This window comes from Neltuma alba, unplaced genomic scaffold (genome assembly GCF_004799145.2).
Source record: "Neltuma alba isolate B1F8T4 unplaced genomic scaffold, ASM479914v2 tig00007550_pilon, whole genome shotgun sequence".
Lineage (NCBI taxonomy): Eukaryota > Viridiplantae > Streptophyta > Magnoliopsida > Fabales > Fabaceae > Neltuma > Neltuma alba.
In genome coordinates this window covers 35,267-54,758 of record NW_021634811.1, presented here as the reverse complement: position 1 = coordinate 54,758, position 19,492 = coordinate 35,267, and the positions used below count along the sequence as shown (strand labels likewise).

The 19,492-nt window shown below is 31.9% G+C and overlaps 1 pseudogene; it reads left to right on the top strand.

Moving 5' to 3' along the window:
- Positions 1-14,966: 14,966 nt before the first annotated feature.
- On the top strand, positions 14,967-17,296 carry LOC114752791 (E3 ubiquitin-protein ligase At3g02290-like; annotated as a pseudogene).
- The last annotated feature ends 2,196 nt before the right edge of the window (positions 17,297-19,492 follow it).

The following is a 19,492-nucleotide window of genomic DNA, read 5'->3' as shown; positions in this document are numbered from 1 at the left end:
AGGCCATCTAAAGCGGTCTTAATTGACAAGAAATAGATCTTAAGGATGGGAAATGATGAGATTTATGTTAGAAAAGCTAGAAAGAAAACCCTAAAAGCAAGAGAAAGTGTTGAGGTTCAAGAGAGCTAGTCTTGAACTTTATGTAATCTAGTGGTCCTAATAGATTGTATGATCATTATGATTATGTTTAGGACCTTGAAACATCCAATATGATGTTTGGTGATGTTAACCGAATGCCCACATGGTTGGAAAGTTAAGGGAGTCAAAGGAAAAGTAAGAGGAAAGCTTGAGGTGCAAGGTAGTGAACTTACCTATTATCATTGCTTGATGTTGTATGCTTGTGTGTTGCTGTACATGATGTTTGAATGTTGTTGTGACATGTATTGGCTACTGTAAATGCTATTCATAATGAGTAGATTATGTCTCCATGGCCATGCATCAAGAAGGTAGCTTTAAGCATGTTAATATGTCACTAACTAACAAGAGAACAAGCAAGTTGCATGTAGTGCATTAGCATCTATCTAGCATGATTAATATGGTATTGTTTGCTACTAAGATTCCCCCGAATCTCACCCCTCTCTAACCAACCATTTAGGTCAATCAATGATGGGCAATAATGGCATGAGAAGCAAGGAAAAGAAAGTGGAGAATTGTTCATGTTAATGAATCATATTATTATTTAATGTGTAATTCTTCTATTATGTAATTTATGTTATGGATGCCTATGATGCCATGTATTTAATTATAATACTTATGGCATGAATGAAAGTGTATGAGCATAAACGGGAAAGAGTAAGCCCATATTATGTATGCCAAAGAAATAAAAAGAATTAAAGTAAAGAGATGTTAAGGGATAAAACGTAGGTCCTAAAGTAATGAGTTTGTAGCTCCAGTTTGACCTATCAAATGAGTGAGTTAGGTCATGAGATTTGGCAAGCAAAGAGATCTAATTTTTCTCTTTAAAATGAGGGGTAGTTTGCTTGATTCTGATAACTGAGCAGAAAGTTATGCCTTTCCAAAGTTAGGAAAAAAAACAGTAAAATCCAAAAATGACCAAATAAACAGTAACTCTTTCAAAGAAAATTGAGCTCAAATTTCAAGGCAATCAGTTCAGAAACTATTTTTCCTCAAAATTCTATCCAAAGAGCTTTTTGTAGAACTTGGAATCACTCAATTTCAATTTTTTTACAATTAGTTATGAATTTTTTAAGTTTGTCACATTTTAAGGTGATAATGAACAGTAATCCGTAAATGAAAATTTTCAAACTTGATTTTTTATCATTTGTAGCCTTCAAAAGTGATTCCAAATGCTTCCGTAAGGAAAGTTAATTGATTTAAACATAAGGTGTTACAGAAAACAATGGCATTACATGAGTAGAAGACCTTTTGACTCTCTCATTGTGCCATATTAATGCCTTACAATATTGGCATTCATATATCATATCTCTTTCATCAAGATAAAGAAAATTTGTCACATTTGGTTGTTGTATCATTTCCTCTTGTAGGACGTCGTCTTCTGGGGGAAGGTATCTTTCCTCATCATTGTCTAAATGGTTAGATGAAGAATGGTTAATTTAGTGTGGTTAAAGGAGTGCAAATATCTATAGAACTAGTAACCATGGCTATGGTCTTACCTGGGGTTGTTGAAATTTCACCATCTTCAAGAACAACTTCTTGCAAAATGGATTAGGTCTGATCATCCGCAGTATTGATGTTATTGGGGTGAGAAAGTGGATTGTCACTCACACACCTCATTCTCCCTATCAAGTTTCTTTTTGATGGTGTCAGAGAAACTGTGCTTTGACGATGATGATTATTTGAGTCCATTATTCCCCGAAAGCTATGAAGAGTAGACAGATGTTTAATATGTAGGGAAAATGTCAGCTTTCCAAATCCTGTGCAAAGAAAAGAGAAATGAAAATACTGGAATCCTTCAAGTATGCTCTTTGTATTTTTGAAGAACACGCAAAAGATTTTAATACACCTAGACTCAATGTCTAAGCCAAATTCCATCCCGAAGAGCATGGTAGACCCAGCAAGAGATACTTATGTTGAAACCTAAGACTAAAATAACAATAAAGAATTAGATACATATGAAAGAGCTGTAGATACATATGAAAGAGCTGTGCTTCTTGTTAACTCGTAGCCAATAGAACGAAGGAGTTGGTGCGTGAATCCAACAACAGAAATAAAGTGAGGAAACGATGGGAACAACAATCAGCATAAGAAACAAAGAAATGAGATTATCAATTCAAGTGAAAATACGGGGACCCTTTAGACCATATTTTCCTTATCATTCACACTTGCGTTGTATTTGAATACTATGGGTGGATGGATGTCCATGAAGTGAACTGCTGAAAGGTCACTGTAGTTAGCATAGATAACCTGAAACAGTGCTTGTATTTCTCAATCCCCAATTCACCAACAACTTTTCACGCTTCTGTATTTATTTTACCGCTGCCTGTGATCAATCTGTTAATTATGAAACTTAAAGTAAATTTAAAAAGCCGAATTAATTAGGTGAGATTTTTTGAACCCTTTTATTATCTAGAAAATCCCAAATGGTTCCTGATATTAGAAAATCATATCCTGTCCCTTTGGATCAAGTAATCCGTATTGATTTGGGGTCTCTTCATTTTTCAAGATATTGAAAAGAATGCATGTAATTATATAGTTCTCTTAATTATTCCGCAAAGTGATTCACATGGGGTCTCATCATTTTTTTATTCTCATCATTTTCTAATATAGACTTGTTTTTTTAAGATGACTTTTGGATTTGAAGAATTAATGTTATAAAAAATGGAACTTTATTTGTCTAATATGATAGAACTTTTATTATGGAATTTCTTCTCTTCCAATTACCTAAAAATTTGACAACAAAAATGTACACTGAATTCATATCCTCGTTCATCAGATAAGGACTTGGTTTTTCAATTATAATGGAGAAGAAGAAATCATTGTTGATTTATCCATTATTTCGTTAATTAAAACTGATTAATTATTGTGCTTTAATATTTCTTGAGAGGGTAGTTATTTGGGCAATAAATAACGGGTGTATGAAGAGTGCGCCTGTGATTCTGTAATAGTCTACCAAAGAGAAGAGGTTAAATATAATTTCTTCCATAAGATAAAATATTCGCTAGAAATTTTGATTTAATTTCTTCCATCCATAGTTCCCCTATATCATTGCGTGATAATCCATACAAATATCTGGTTTTGTTAACTTTCGTATTGTGTCCCGTTGTAGAATGGGATGGAGAAAATATTTATTGGAATATGAGCCTATAGATGGAAGACATGTGGGCCAATCACAAAGCACTCACAACGTTTATAGTATATATAGATAGATAGATAGATAGATAGATAGATGCTTTTAAAATGTATTTTTAAGAGTATCTAAACACCCCTAAATAGATATTTTTAGTACCAGACGGTTATTCCATGGCCCAAGCCTTTGCCTGTATTTGACTCCACCAAAATCCAGAGGCCCAATAGAAGATTACAACTTCAAAAACCTATGAAACAATTATAAGAAACAAAAATCATAAGTTTATAACTGCAAGAAAGTGGCGTGAGCACAGAGAAATGTTCCCTAATCTAGGGCTAAGCAAGATACCCGCAACCCAGTAAACCTGCCCAGACCGGCAAAAAATTTGCCCATCTAGACCTACCCAAAAAAAACCCATAACAGACGAGCTTAACTGGGTGGGTTCTTGTATTAAACAGGTGGGCTGCGGGTACACCCCAGGGCTGCCCATACCTGCCCATATATATATTGTTGATTTTTTTTACTTATAACTTCTTTATAAAACGTTATTTTTCACACAGGTTCAACGTCTAACTTGAGGTGCTGTGGTTAAGGGCTTGCTTTTAAAATATGAAATCTTCGGTTTGATTCTCATCATGGCCTCACCTGAAAGCCTGAAACTCATCTTCTTTTTACAATTTTTATATCATTTTTTTTAACAATAATTATATGAAAAATTTCATAACCCATTACGATTCACACAAAGTTGAAACACAGTTCTCCTCTTACTCTCGCACTAGATGCCAAACGCAAAAAACCCCCACCGTCTTTTCGCAACCCTGATCCATGTTGACAACAGCACCACCGTCTATGGCGACTGGCACTTTGCTCGCTACTGACCTCGTCCTCCCTCTGCGCCTCTGCCTTTAGTTCTTCTTCTTCAGTCGCAAGTGTCATAATCGAGTCTTTAGATTCGTTCTCTCTCTGCGGCTTGCGTCTCTGCCTTTTGTAATTTTGTTTCAGATTTCACTCTTCTTCATGTTTTGTGAGACTCTCGACTTCCTCCACCATTTTCCCATCTCCTTCTTTCTTTCTTTCTCTTTCTAATCTCTAAATTTTTATCTTGATTTATATATTGATAGGCTTGAATATAAATCAATTTGACTGCGTTGGTGAGGGGTTGAGTGATGAAGAAGATGAACAGGTTCTTCTAGATTTTCAGGTCCTAAACGGGTTCCTCATAACCTATTTAACCCATCCATTGGTTCCAACCCATTTACAACAGGCTTAAACGGATTCATTACGGGTACAGGTTGTCCTATACCCATGTAATCTTAAACAGGTGAGCTGTGGGTTAGGGCATGGGCTACCCAACCTGCTTGTTACTCTACCCTACCTTAATCCTTAGTCATGCTGGATTGATGAGTACAATGTGGGATTTTGTGATTGGTTTCTTATCGACCAGTTTTGTTCTTGGAGAAGGATTGGGCTGCTAGCTTAATATTTTATGGTACACGTGTCTCACCCATAATTCCTAACATATATGCACATAATTATTTAATTGTTATAAATAAAGAAGAGATAGAGAAGAATCATACAGAGGAAGAGAGGATTGATAAGAGAGACTCTTTCTCATTCCATTCAAGAGTACTCAATACATTATACATGGCCTCTATTTATAGGCATAGCTTTACATCTTTGATAGAATCTATAGATTACATGATAATATGAGATAATTGTGAGATATAGAGATAATAGGAGATATTAGAGATTATAGGAGATATAGGAGATAAAGAGAGATATATGGACATCCACAAAGATATTATTATATTCATAACACTCCCCCTTAGATGTCCAATATATATGAATGTGCCTCATTAAAAAACTTTAACTAGGAAAAACCCTGTGAGACAAAAACCTAGCGAAAGAAAAAGAGTACATCATTCATTGATATACTATGCAATGCTACCTCATTAAAAACCTTGCTACGAAAACCCAGTGGGACAAAACCATAGATAAGAAAAAAATAGTACAGCGTGTATCAACTCCCCCTTTTGGCAACATCAGTTGACATCTTCGAGCCTGCAAAATCTAATATAACAAACAACCTTTCCGAATATTGTAATGAGATAAAAATGTCCAATATGAATTTTGTAATCTTCTAAAAATTGAGATGAATAGTTCTTTTATGGTACACATAGATCATACTATGATCTCTTGACATGAGGATCAAACCAAAATACTTTATCTATATAGCCATTAAGATTAATCTTGGATACCTTCAAAAAAAATAATATTACCTCCATGGCACTCTTAAAGTAAAAAAGAATATTTTTAATTCCATTCCAACATCTTCATGTTGATAAAAAAAACCATACCATGCTAATTAGCAAACGATATATCAGATTCTGTATGGCTAGATATATAAATGCTTCAGTGATACTAAGATATGATACTTCTGGACCAAATGTTTATTCATTACGTTTTGGAGGTCTAAATCGATCTTTAGTCTCTATCTAAAGATCTTGCAACTAATGAAACATATAATAGATGTTGCTTATCCACACAATGGATATGACTTATCTATATGTATTCTTCTGAAAGCTTTCATTTCAAATTGTTTCTTCAAGTAATTCATAACAGTTGAAAACTCATCAGGAGTTCTGATACTATCATTATAAATAGTATTGATTTCACAACCAGAAAAGTTGGAATAAGTTTGCATCATTCCTTCAGTTGATATTAACCACATATGTCTCATATATAGACTTACTTCAATGATGTTCTTGAGAACATAATTGTATGCTTCTAGAAACTTAAATCCTTCAAGGATTTTCATACATTATGATCTCATTTGAAAAGGCCACAGTGGTCATTTTAGCAACTTGGGGCTTAACATTCTTGTTGAATGGGCAGGACTTTCAGCCCAACCCAAACTTGATCTCATTTGAAAAGGCCACAGTGGTCATTTTAGCAACCTGGGGCAAAATTTCCCCCATCTCTAAATGGGTTTGACTTAATATTCTTAGAGGATCCTTTAGCTACTAATCTAATTACGTCTAGCAGAAGGGGCTAGTCCCTTACAACGTGGAGAACCAAGATTCGAATCCCTGGTGGGAGATGTGCTCGCATTTAGTGCCCGAAAGTACTTCGAATAGGATTGCCTTCAATAGGAGGATACTTATGCTTTACAAAAAAAAAATCTCTGATTTAATTATAAAACCTTATTTATAGAGTACAAATGAGATCTTATAATTAAAATAAGAGACAGTAGTTTTGTATCTCTCTATCGAGCACCATCTGCTTTATAGCGGATCAATGCATGTAAGAAAAACTACTCTTCATGTATCGCTCTATGTGCTTTTTTCTCATTATTAAATTATTTGATTTTACTCTGTTAGTACTGTTAATCCTTGTAATTTTGTCCTGTTATAGCATTATTAGTCTACATACAAAAGTTAATTATGCTAATACAGTAAAATTAAATGATTTAATAAGAAGAGAAAAACACACGGGTATCAAATTGAAAATTGGAAAGAAAAAACTACAGGTATCTTAAGAATGGCTTCCTTTTATTTTATTACATTTTATTTTATTTTGTGCGCATCCAATGTCTTGGCCAACTCCTTGAAAAATTACAAACTAGACTAATCCAAATCAAATCATGGTAGGACCCATATGAATGGTGACTCTATCACCTATGTTGCTACATTTCCAAAAGATTAAAGTCGTGACTTTTTGTTAAAATTGGAACAACTCCTATCAATTGACCCAATAATTTTTTTTAAATTTTTTTATTTTTAGTGTACATAGTCGTCTTCTTATTAGAAGACATTTCGTTCGAGGTATGGTTACCCGTTAGTTACTAGATATACGTATTTTTATGAACAAGTATTCAAATCTCATTCAATCCTTTCTTAGACGTTGTGTGTATATATAGACACGTTAAATTCCGAAGGAGTTGCAAATATTCGTTTTTTCTAACACAAATTTTAGGCAAGGGTCCCGCTCAACCAAGATCAAGAGTAGGTGCTTGATCCAATTCCTCTTAAGGCATGCTGTGTTATGATGCTTAAGATTTATTACCGTGAAATTTTAATTTGGGATCCATAACCTTGCAGTAAATTAAAGATGCATAATACATGAATTGTTATGAAAAAGGACAAAGATTGAGATGAGGGAGATGGAGAAAATAAGAGGAAATTGGAGGAGAAATTAAGGGGGAGTTCTCATTCACTTCATTGTCTCAAATGTGTGTACATCATCTCCTATTTATAGGACCCCAATATTGAAGACTAACCTAAAGAGTTACAAGTACATAAAGAAAGGAATTAAGCAACATAATTGTACAATTGGAGGTTATAGGAAATCAATACTTGAAGCCCTTCAATTTGGGAGTTATAAAGTATAATGCCATTAACCATGAGAAGGAATCCCAAGGGGCTAAGGAGTTATGAACATCCACACAACATAATGTTTACAACACTCCCCCTTGGATGTTCATAAACAAATATTGTGCCTCATTAAAACCTTACTAGGAAAAACCCAGTGGGACAAAATCCTAGTGAAGGAAAAAGAGTACACAATATACATTAAAACTGCTTCGTTAAAAAACCTTAACACAAAAACCCCGTGGGACAAAATCTTGGCTAAGGAAAAGAGTACAACATAATCTTTGCTCCCCATAATGACAACATCACTTTTACTCCCCCTGTCAACAGCATCACTCTCTATCATTTTATCATAATAGAGTATACTAATTTCTCAAGTTGTCCAATGCTTTTTCAAGCATATCTTCTTTTTAGCTGAACTATGCATAGTACGTCATCATCAAATTATATTGAAAAATATTCCTCTAACATATCTTCTAGATATGTGGAATTATCAATATATTCTTTATTTGCACTGAGAAAATTGCAAAGAAAGTTTATTCTGAAAAATACTATAATATATCTTGTATCGACATAATTAATTTAATTTGAATAAAATGATATCATGTAATAGTTTCATAGAACTGCATATCCAATCTCAGTTTCGTTATTCACATGCATACCTGCAGAAACTTATCTTTACCATAATATTGACAATATATGTAAATATTATTATAGAATAAATATATGGGACTTCTAATATATTTAGTTGAATATATTTTGCAAACAAAATTATCATAACAAAATCAATCATTTTGCAATCATTGATGCATTCAATAACTTGATCTACGGGTCAAGTAAGATACGAAATTATTTATTTTCTAATACATTTTTCTAAGCCAGATATGTATACTCAGATTATCTTATTCAGCATAATATTTTAAGCATTGGATGATTTTCTTCTATAAATGCTTCTGGCATTTTAAATCCCTCAAGAATTCTCATGTAAACTTCATTATTTAGTGAGCCACATGTATAGGCTATAACGATATCTAACAGACGCATATTTCATTTTTCATATACTGCCAAACTAGTAATATATGCAAAAATTATTGCATCCATCACAAAATATTATGCCTAATCATAATCACTAGACCTTTGTGAAATTCTTTATTTTCACAAAAATATTCATATGTCACATAATAACTTTGTATTTGATGTGTTTGGACTGCAGGTCCATAATTTTCACGTATTAAAATAATAATTATGTTTCCATTGCATCTTTTCTCTTTTCCTTTTGCTTTTGGCCAAATTTCTATTTTCATATAAGATCCTCTTTAAAATCACGTGATATTATTATCAAAAATGTTGTCGACAACTTTATCTTTTTGGTTCCATTTTTCCTCTTGTGACATAACTTATTGAGATCTCTTCATTACTTTTCAGGTACCTGAACCTCTTCTGGGGCTTTTTTTTTTCAACTAGATATGTCTCAGTACTTTCTAGAGCACATGCCTCCTTAATATAACTTTTAAATTTCATGCTCCTTTTTGTTCAATATAATTATATTGGAACCGATTAATCTCTCATGCTTCAGGCATGTCTCACTTTTATTTATACTAATTGGAGTATTTTCAGCTGGAATATGAGATTTAGTAATACTCACTTAGGTCAATAATAGCATCTGGCACATATTTTGTAATATCTCATGGATGCATTCTTTGATGAACTTCTGGTTCATACTATGATATATCTGAGGATCTATACTTGATAATAATAATGCATTCTATATGTTATCTTTTCCAGCTACTCAATTTCTCCCCCTCATGTTGGGAAAATTTTGTCGAATGATAATCAATTAATCATGCAGTATGAGTCTCCTCAATTCATTTGCTTCTTTTAGAAACATCTCTTTTGTTTCTTTTAGATACAAATAAGAAGAAGGAGATTCTTACCCAACATTCATTCCAATTTTTTTATATCCATCTATATGTATATTGTGGTGGATCAATAGACATTAGCATTGCACATTTAAACTTTTAAGATGGAAAGTATTTGGCTCCTGACCAAAAGCCAATTTCATTGGGAGAATTTTATTGGCTTGATTTGCATAAATGTTGCAACATATCAAACTAAACAAGCCAACCTTGAGATGAAGATCTTCTTCTCAAAAGTATTGATCTAGCCATTCATGGAGGCTAATAATTCTGCCAGATCATTCTGTTAAGCAAACTTTTCAATTATTTTTCTAACAAATGCATGTTGATCACTGAAATTCTGGGATATAAATTCACAATCTTTTTCAATAGAAATTTTCTGGATCTCATAGTCTGGAACTTGTGCACTCAACATTATGATTACTCAAATAATTTTGCAAACTTCAGGTTGCAAATTAATAATAATACATGTAACCATCTTATAGATGCATCTATCAAATTTATTAAATACTTGTATGGTTTACATGCTATTGGTATGGGCCCATATATCTGAATTTGATATATTTCCAGAAATGTAGAGATCCATTTTACATCATAACTAGTGATATCAATGTAATCAATTTTTTATTGAGAATAAGCAGCATATGAATTCTTGGATCATATAATATGTTGGCTATTCATGAAGAATCTTCTGGTTCTTCAATGAATGTCGATACAGAATCATCAATAATTTGTTACATCATATATATTATTTATGATAATCAGACAAGCCACCCTAACTATACATTAATTAGGCGAGTAAACTTCTGGTTTACTGTAACAAGTTTCAAGTAAAACTCTATCCAACATCAACTCACACTTGTATTTCAACAGTCTCCCCCTCAAGTGTGAGTCATAAAAACATGTTTTCCTTATTCATGTATTTCAAAAACAGTGACTAGCATATAATAGGCTAATAACCTTTATCACTTGAAAGTCCAAGTACTTCCTAGTTCATATATAATTATGGATTTTAATTCGATTAGGCTATTACTTTTCAGACTCTTTCGAAACCGAAGTTCTAATGTAGATCAATGGGTCATATTTTTTACCATTAATTCTTTATCTGCCCATAAAGAAAAATATTTATTAGTTCTTCAGGAACTATATTAATATTTTTACACATAATTCTTCAGGAACTAAGTAATTTGAGAAGAATAAGGAGACAAATTCATCTTAATAATATCGTAATACATAATAATAAATAGTTATAAGTATCATAAGTTTAACTTGTAATATATATATAATTTACACATACTGCAAAGATGATTTTGTCCAACCAATCAAAATTAATACCAACTATTTATAATAAATTTTCTCATAAAGTTAAATAAATTTCCATTTTTTCAATTCAAATGTGACATAAATATATGATTTTTTCTCTCAAATGTCACAGTAAAAACTAATTTAATTGTAAATATACAATTTTCTTTTATACTTTTTCAAAATGTATGAACTTAAATAATTAAATAATGTTTGAATTAATCCAATAATCATAATTTTTTAAACTATAATTATCATTTGCACATGCTTAATTTATTCTCATAAGCAAACTCATATAATTAAAAAGAACACAAATATAGAATATCTTTTAAAATAAACTTTCTGAGAATAAAGGGTAAAATTGAACTTATTGTCAAAACTTCTTAACATTAATATATATTATTTATTTAATTTGTAATACTCAAAATATATCTTCTGAAAAATTACTTACACATTGTATGAATACTTAACTATTCTTTCTCAACTAATTTCTTGTTTAGTTAAACTCAAAACAATTTCAAATTCTCACAATAAAATTTATTGTCAATAAATCACAATAAATCATTCAAACTAAGATCATACAAATAGCATATAAATAAACAAAATATGAACAATATATCATCTCTTTAATTTGCGCACAAATATCACAATAAAGTACCAATATCATAATATGACCTTTTTTTTTGGCTATTCTATTGATATGAAAATAAATTATATTCACAATTCATATTCATAAATATGCAAGTAAATTGGCACAATAAATTAACATTTCAAAGTGACCAATAACTACTTTTAATGTTTATCAATATCTTAATATCAAATACTTATAATAATATATTTCTACCAATCAATCACAAGAAATTTAAAATAATATTATATAACCTTCTGGATATAGCCTTCTAGGCTAATGATTATATTTTTCAACTTGGACTAATTTGAACATATTTCTCTGTAAGACATTATCTTGGGCATTATAACTACATTTTCATACTTTTCATAATATCTCTTGATCTTTTAATTTCATAACCAATTTTAACATTTACTTTCAATAGATTGGTACATATATTTGTCTATATGACTTCTGGTCATATTATGATATTTACTCATAATTGTTTTTTACTATAGAGGTATCAATATCTCCTCAATTATGGTTTAATAGCTAAAACCAAATATTATTGCCCTTTAATTATTAATTCCAACGGTACAATGTGGGCATGCTCTTTATCACTCTTATAGACATGTTCCTTACTTTCAACAGCACATAATCAATTTATTCAAATATTAGTCTTCAGGACTATAGTAAAAATCTTTCAAATAAAGCTCTTTTATGCCATTTGATGTTTGAACTATTAGCCTTCAAGGCTTTGATACTTGTCACAATGTAGCCTTCAGGGCTTCAATACTTGTCACCATGTAACTTTCAAGGCTTTGATATTTGTCATTATCAAATCATCAAAGTGCCATAGATTTTTCTTGTCATTCCATTTAAAAGCATCCATAGTGTTCTTTCACAAAAAAACAATTGCAAAAGTGATATGACTTCTGGTCATCTAATCACATATGGCTTCTAGCCATTTAATAAAATGAAATTAAATAATATCGTAATGAAATAAATTAAATAAATTAAAATTCATAATCAAATATAAATAACATTATATAATCACATATATATATAATACTGCGACATAACATAAACCAAACAGATTTATGTAAACAAACAATAGAACAAGAAGTATGGAAAAATAAATAAAATAAACAACACAATATCACAATGGGGAGATAATAGAATTAAAATGTATAAAAAGAATAAATTAATAAATAACATAAAAGAACAACATAATATAGAGCAAATATATAGAAAATTAAAATTAGACGTGATAATAAGATAAAAAGAATAATTGGGTAAGGATAAGTTAGTAGAAAGTATTATCATATACTGTAAGAATATATTAATTTACAAAGAGCTCATACCTCAAATCTTCAGAGCAAACTCGTGCTGATAACGTGTTATGAAAAAGGACAAAGATTGAGATGAGGGAGATGGAGAAAATAAGAGGAAATTGGAGGAGAAATTAAGGGGGAGTTCTCATTCACTTCATTGTCTCAAATGTGTGTACATCATCTCCTATTTATAGGACCCCAATATTGAAGACTAACCTAAAGAGTTACAAGTACATAAAGAAAGGAATTAAGCAACATAATTGTACAATTGGAGGTTATAGGAAATCAATACTTGAAGCCCTTCAATTTGGGAGTTATAAAGTATAATGCCATTAACCATGAGAAGGAATCCCAAGGGGCTAAGGAGTTATGAACATCCACACAACATAATGTTTACAACATGAATGAAGATATATAACTATTCTTTTCTACATTTTTTTGCCAACATATTATTTTCTACCATATATACATGAATGAAGATACTTCTCCGATTCTATTTATATGTCAATATGCTTTACGTATACGGAGAAAAATCTTAAATCTTATTAACTCTATCTTAAAATTTAATAACTCTACAATTTTATTCTTATTTAATATATATTATACCTTATGAAAATAAAGTCAATTGACATAATAATAAATTAAAAATAAAATTGTACATTTATATAAAAAATTTCTCTCTCCACTTTATAAATAAAACCAAACACACCCTTTTCATCTGAAGTCCTAACTCCAGTTGTTCGAACTCCAAACTCCAGCATAGTCATAGTCGACGGGCATGGATAGCTTAACGGTTCAAGTTTCGTTTGATTTTTTTGCCAATATTTTTCATTATTTCTATTATTATAAAAAAAATTCTGGGTAATCTCTGGCTGGTTTTTCCTCCTCCCCTTTCTTCCTTGTCTTCCTCCTCCTTCTTCGTTCAGTTTTTCAAAAACCGCTCCAGTTGCCATTTTAATGACGGTTTCCAGCTCAAAAGCCGGTTCTTGCTGGTTCTAACCGACTCAACTCTTAAAACAGTTTTCAACAAGAAAACAAACCGTTTGGGACTCCGGTCACCGGTTCCTCTGGTTCGGTTCACGTTCAAAATCATTCCTCTGAATAAATAATAACCACTCAACTACATAGGTGCTAAAAGCTATAATATAAATATTTTGTATTACACATTTCTTAAACATTTAATAAGAGAAAAAATAAAAAAATATTACCACTATCCCGTCTCATGTTCCTTTTTGTCCCGATCGTATTTTTTGTCATGTCTCGTCTTAGTATGGTGGAAACTGGGATAAGACTTATTTTTGAACACCCCATGTTATTGCTATCTTTTTGGAGTTTTAATTCTTGTCTCTCTTCCTTGCTCTTAAAGCTCTCTTATTACCAATGCCTAATGCCTATTAAGCATTCAAAAAGGCATTTTTAATCACAATCCAGATCAATACATTCATATTTAATCCTCTTTAGCTTTACATTAACTTCTAGCTTTTGAGTTTGGTTTCCAATCTTTCTAAATTTAATTCCATATGCTATTTTCTCATAATTTTGTGTGTAGAAGAAAATCAAATTTTTTAATGTAAATAGGCTTAATATTATTGATAAAAATTCAAAAAAAATGCTTTATATTCTTTTATTTCGATTCTACAATAGTTTTCAAAACAAATGGCATCAACCAAGCTTTAAGGCTCTGTTTGGATGACCAAGCAAACCATGGTTTGGAAGCTGAAACCATGGTTTGCACATGAAGTCATCCAAACAGGCAGGCTCCCCATCCAAAACGTGGTCCAGGCTGAAACCATGGTTTCCACCGGTGAAACCATGGTTTCACCAGAAGCCAAAAATTTTCGCTTCCTGGCTCTAATAATTGAAGGCAACGGCTGACCCAAAAATACCCTGCGCTGGCCACACTTTGGATTGGGGTTCTTCTCGCTCTGCTCGCGCCTTCATTAGAGGAAGCTCGCCTCTTTCTCTGCTCGCCGGTTCGCTCTTCTCGTGTAGCTGCTCCGAATTTCACCGTCGATCTTCACTTCGCCGCTGCTGCTCGCCTCTTCGCTCTTGACTTCGGCGTCGCTACTCTGCATTTCGCCGTCGATCTTCACTCAGCTCGTCTCTGAGCTTCATCAGCTTACCTCTTCCCCCTTCTTTCGCCGTCCCTGCTCCATTAACCAGAGCCAAACCAGAGCCCCGCAATAGCAGAAGAGACGGTGAGAGGGATTCGATTTCACTGAATTTATTACTGTTCTGGCCCAATAATCCATTAACCGACACGCGTCTAATTTCTTTTAGATTCCAATGATGTGAATTCAATTCAGTTCAATTGATTTCGAAGTCTCTCTGTGTAACTCTGCTGTGTTGCATCCACGGAAGATCAAATTGAATCTTTTTCTCCTCTCTCCACCTCTAACCTCTCCCTCCCAACTGAGGTACTTTTTTCAAATATCTCAGTGTTACAGTTGGATTTCTTGCTTGCGATGATGATTTTGAATGTGATAACTCGAATGGGTGTTTTGATTTTTCGTTGGGTTGGGTCTATCTTCTTTGATGGAAATCGAATGTGATTTTTCTTTAATTTTTTCCCTTAATTTTCCATGAATGGGATGATCACGCTTCGCCTGCTTATTTTCTGTCTACATATTGTGTGAATCAGCGGTTGTTATGAGCCATCAGAAGGACAATAAATTATTTTTACTGTTAGTTGATGCATCGTCACTGTTCATCAGTGAAGTAAGGAATCAGTTTTTCCAAAATTTGAAGGAAACTGTGTAATTGATTTGTTGGTTGTGGTAAAAGACTCCACAACTTCTGGGTAATCTTAGAGCATTTATTCTCTATTTCTTCTTCTTGTTCTTTTTAATATCTTATTGTTTTCTTTCAATTTATAATTTTTTAGATGTATCCTCGACTAACATCACACCCCCAATCTTCTAGCGAAGTATATGTTGCGTTATCCCTCGATCAAAACCTGCATTGCTCGATACCAGTCTTTGGTCCTTTAAAAGTAAATATTAGCTCTGAATGACAGCCGTTATAGCTTTTCCCGTCTGTTTCACTGAGCATTTGTACGCAATTGTGGCTTCTTTTGCAGGTGAGAGAGATAAAACAGGCTGCTAATCCATATTACGAGGGCATCTGAAATGGAAGAGGGAGGGTCCTGGTTTGCAGACGCGGTGGAGCTTCTGGAAATTTAGAATCCCCTCTCCTTATTTATCAAATCTTGTTGCTGTTGGAGGCCATCTCTTTTTCTCATCTCCTGCATGTAGCACCAACTATTTTTGTTGATTAGTTGAGGAGTGGGAAAATTTTAAGGAAGACGCAGAAGCTGGCACAATGGGTTCTGTTTGTGGTTGTTTAAGTGTTGAGAATCTTGAAGATTATGTAAATCCAAATAGTTCTGTATATAGAAATTGCATGTGCTTCAGTTGCTTCATGCATAACTTTTTGAATGTGGTATGTCTTTTAATCCTAGCCTCTTTCTCCCTTCTCTGTCTCATGTTTCAGAATTTGAATCTGATGCCTTCCCTAATGACTTGATCATGCACCATTTTTTCCTGTATCTCTATGGAGTAGAATGCCTGTCTGTCATATTTTCTCTAGGATCATGCCTCTGGTTGTTGTAAGCATTGGTGCACATGTACATCTTTTTGTTCATTTGTCTGTAACAAGGAAAGGCCATTGCACTTGCAGGTAGATTGCTCGCATCTGTCACTCCTCAAGTCATAAAAATATGCGTACACATCATGGCTTTCTATTTGCCACATATAAGCATGTATGCTAATGAAGAAGATTTGTTGTTGAAGTGCGCCTTTAATTAAAGTTGCCTGTAAGCCTATTGTAGGAGGGATACATTTGCTATATGAGGTTCTAATGCTTTTCAGGTTGTCCTATTAAAGTCACAAATCAAGTCTGTGAGAGACAGAGATAATATGTTTATTGCTTTTTGATTAATTTTCTCTGTTTTTTTGAGAGCGTTTTAGTGGCAAATCTGCAATATCATTGGTCACTGACATTAATTATCGTTCACTTTCTTTTTTAAAAAGATATCTTAATCCTAACTGGTAGATCTATCTTTCATGGTGAGGTATTTTTCATTGATGAGAGCTACATATCTACAATATAAATATAACATTTTTCCATACTTCCGATTTCAATATAATACAATATTTCGTAGGCGTGAAGTGCATTCCATTTCTTCATCCGTCCAGGGGGCAGCATCTATGACTTCTACGGCATCCCTGGATAGTTCATTATCAGGGATGTACCGTGCTCCTCCCCGGCCTTTGCCATATGACGCAGACTCTAGGTATTTTCTATCACAACGTGATGGACTAGTTTAAAGACGTGAGAAGGGTTCAAGTCATTCAAATGAGGAATCACAACCTCTAAGAAGTGATCTAGATGTGGATTCAGACTCATTGAGTATGGGAGACAAATGGAATGAATGTGCCTGTGAAAATGGATCAAAGGAATACCTTTCTAAGTCCTCACTAAGGTTCGTGACAGCATAAGAGATGAATTTGTTAATTCAATACAAGGATAGTAGTCATGTCTTATTTATTTCCTTTTATCATAGATTGTAATATGTAGTTAAAAACAAAACTTATTACAAATGCTTTGTATCGATACATCATCTTAATGATTATGACACTTCTTTATTTATATTTCTCTTATTAATATTATACCTTATATTCTCAAGCTAATTATTACTTACTTGAATAATTAATAAATTATTTTAAGACGTGTTTATTCTATTTTATCAAACAATATCATCTCATTTTATGTTTATAATCTTCATGAAAAATACATGACTTTCTGTTTGCAACAAAATAATTCATCTTCTCTAAAAATATTTTTCACTCTTATATTTTATGAATATATATGTGTGGTGACAATTAATTAATTAATTGTATTAAACATCAGAGGTTATTATACATGTAGCATGTTATTACAAAAAGTAGTTGTGAAAAATGTTATGGGATTTCACGTTTACAATCTTTAAACAAAATTAATATTTTTCTGTTATAAAAAAAATCATTTTTCTATAAACATATTTAATATTATGTTTTATAAATATATGTACACATATTAATTATGTATTAATTATATTATCTTATATATTATTAATTATGTTAGTAAAAAATTTTCATTAACAATTTTATTTCTTCAAATCTAAATAAATCATAAAATCTATCCCTTATATAATTATCATATTAACTTATACCCTTTTTGGTAATTTCCACATGTAAAAAGTACTTCTGGTAATAACTATCCAAACACTCTCACTTCTCAGAATCACTTTTTCTCAGAATCTATTCTCCACAGAATTTATTCTCCACAGAATCTATTCTCCAGAATCACTTTTCCAAACCACGGTTTGGTTTCATCCAAACACACCCTTAACACAAAACAGAACCTACTTATAATAAAATATGTTTTGTGAACATGCTTTGAAAAAGCAAAAACTTGTTTTGAAAAACGTATTTAGTAAACATGATTGAAGAACCTACTTATAATAAAATATGTTTTGTGAACATGCTTTGAAAAAGCAAAAACTTGTTTTGAAAAACGTATTTAGTAAACATGATTGAAGATTAAGGGTGTGTTTGGATTAAACCAAACCGTGGTTTGGAAAAGTGATTCTGGAGAATAGATTTTGAAAAGAATAGATTTTATGAAAAAGTGATTTTGAGAAGTGAGAGTGTTTGGATAGTTGTTATCAGAAGCACTTTTTATATATACAAATTACTAAAAAAAAGACATAAGTTAATATGATAATTACAGAAAAAATAGATTTTATATATATTTAATTTGAAGGAATAAAATTGTTAATAATATTTTTTATTAAAATAATTAATAATACATAAGATAATATAATTAATAAATAATTAAAATGTATATATATCTATAAAATATAAGATTAAATATGTTTATAAAAAACATAATAAGATACATATCCTATAGGCTCTCACACTCTTCCTTTTTTCTCCAAAAGCAAAATTTTTTTGTTTTTTTTCAAAACCATGGTTTTGGTTTTTGGGTAGATGTTTGGGTGAGTTATTCCCCAAACCATGGTTTGGGTCCCCAAACCATGGTTTGGGGTGTCACCCAAACACAGCTTAAGTTTTTTAGTTATATATCATCATTCATAGCAGAAGAATATGAGGGTTATATTTCGAAGGGGAAAAAAAAAATAAAACCCAAAAACCCTACAAAGCACGGTCTAAGACCTCATGCCTGAGCACCAAAGATCTACCAATTATTGGCAAAACAAGGCAAATAAAAAAGATAAGTCCTAACAATATAAGGCAAAAAGAGGGAAAAAAATAAAAGCAACCCAAAAAATAGTGATAATATACAGGACGAGGAAAAAACTTAATTAAGAATGCTTAAAACAAAAAATGGCAATGAATCCTTCTTTGAAAACTAATACAATAAATGACAAAACTTAGGTCAAGTTTCCAATATACTTTCTCCAGTCTTATATATAAACTTCACTTTTAAATAAGAGTCTGGTTCAAAATATAAGTTTCATTTTTTAGTATGTCTGAGCATTTATTATTTTTTTTCTATTTTACTCTTAGCTGACTATATTTAATACTCCCTCTCCCTCATTAGTATTACCTCTATATATTTTTTTTATCATTTTTTCATTTATTACCTCTCTCATTTACTCTCTTAAAAAATAAAGGCAAATTTGAAAAACA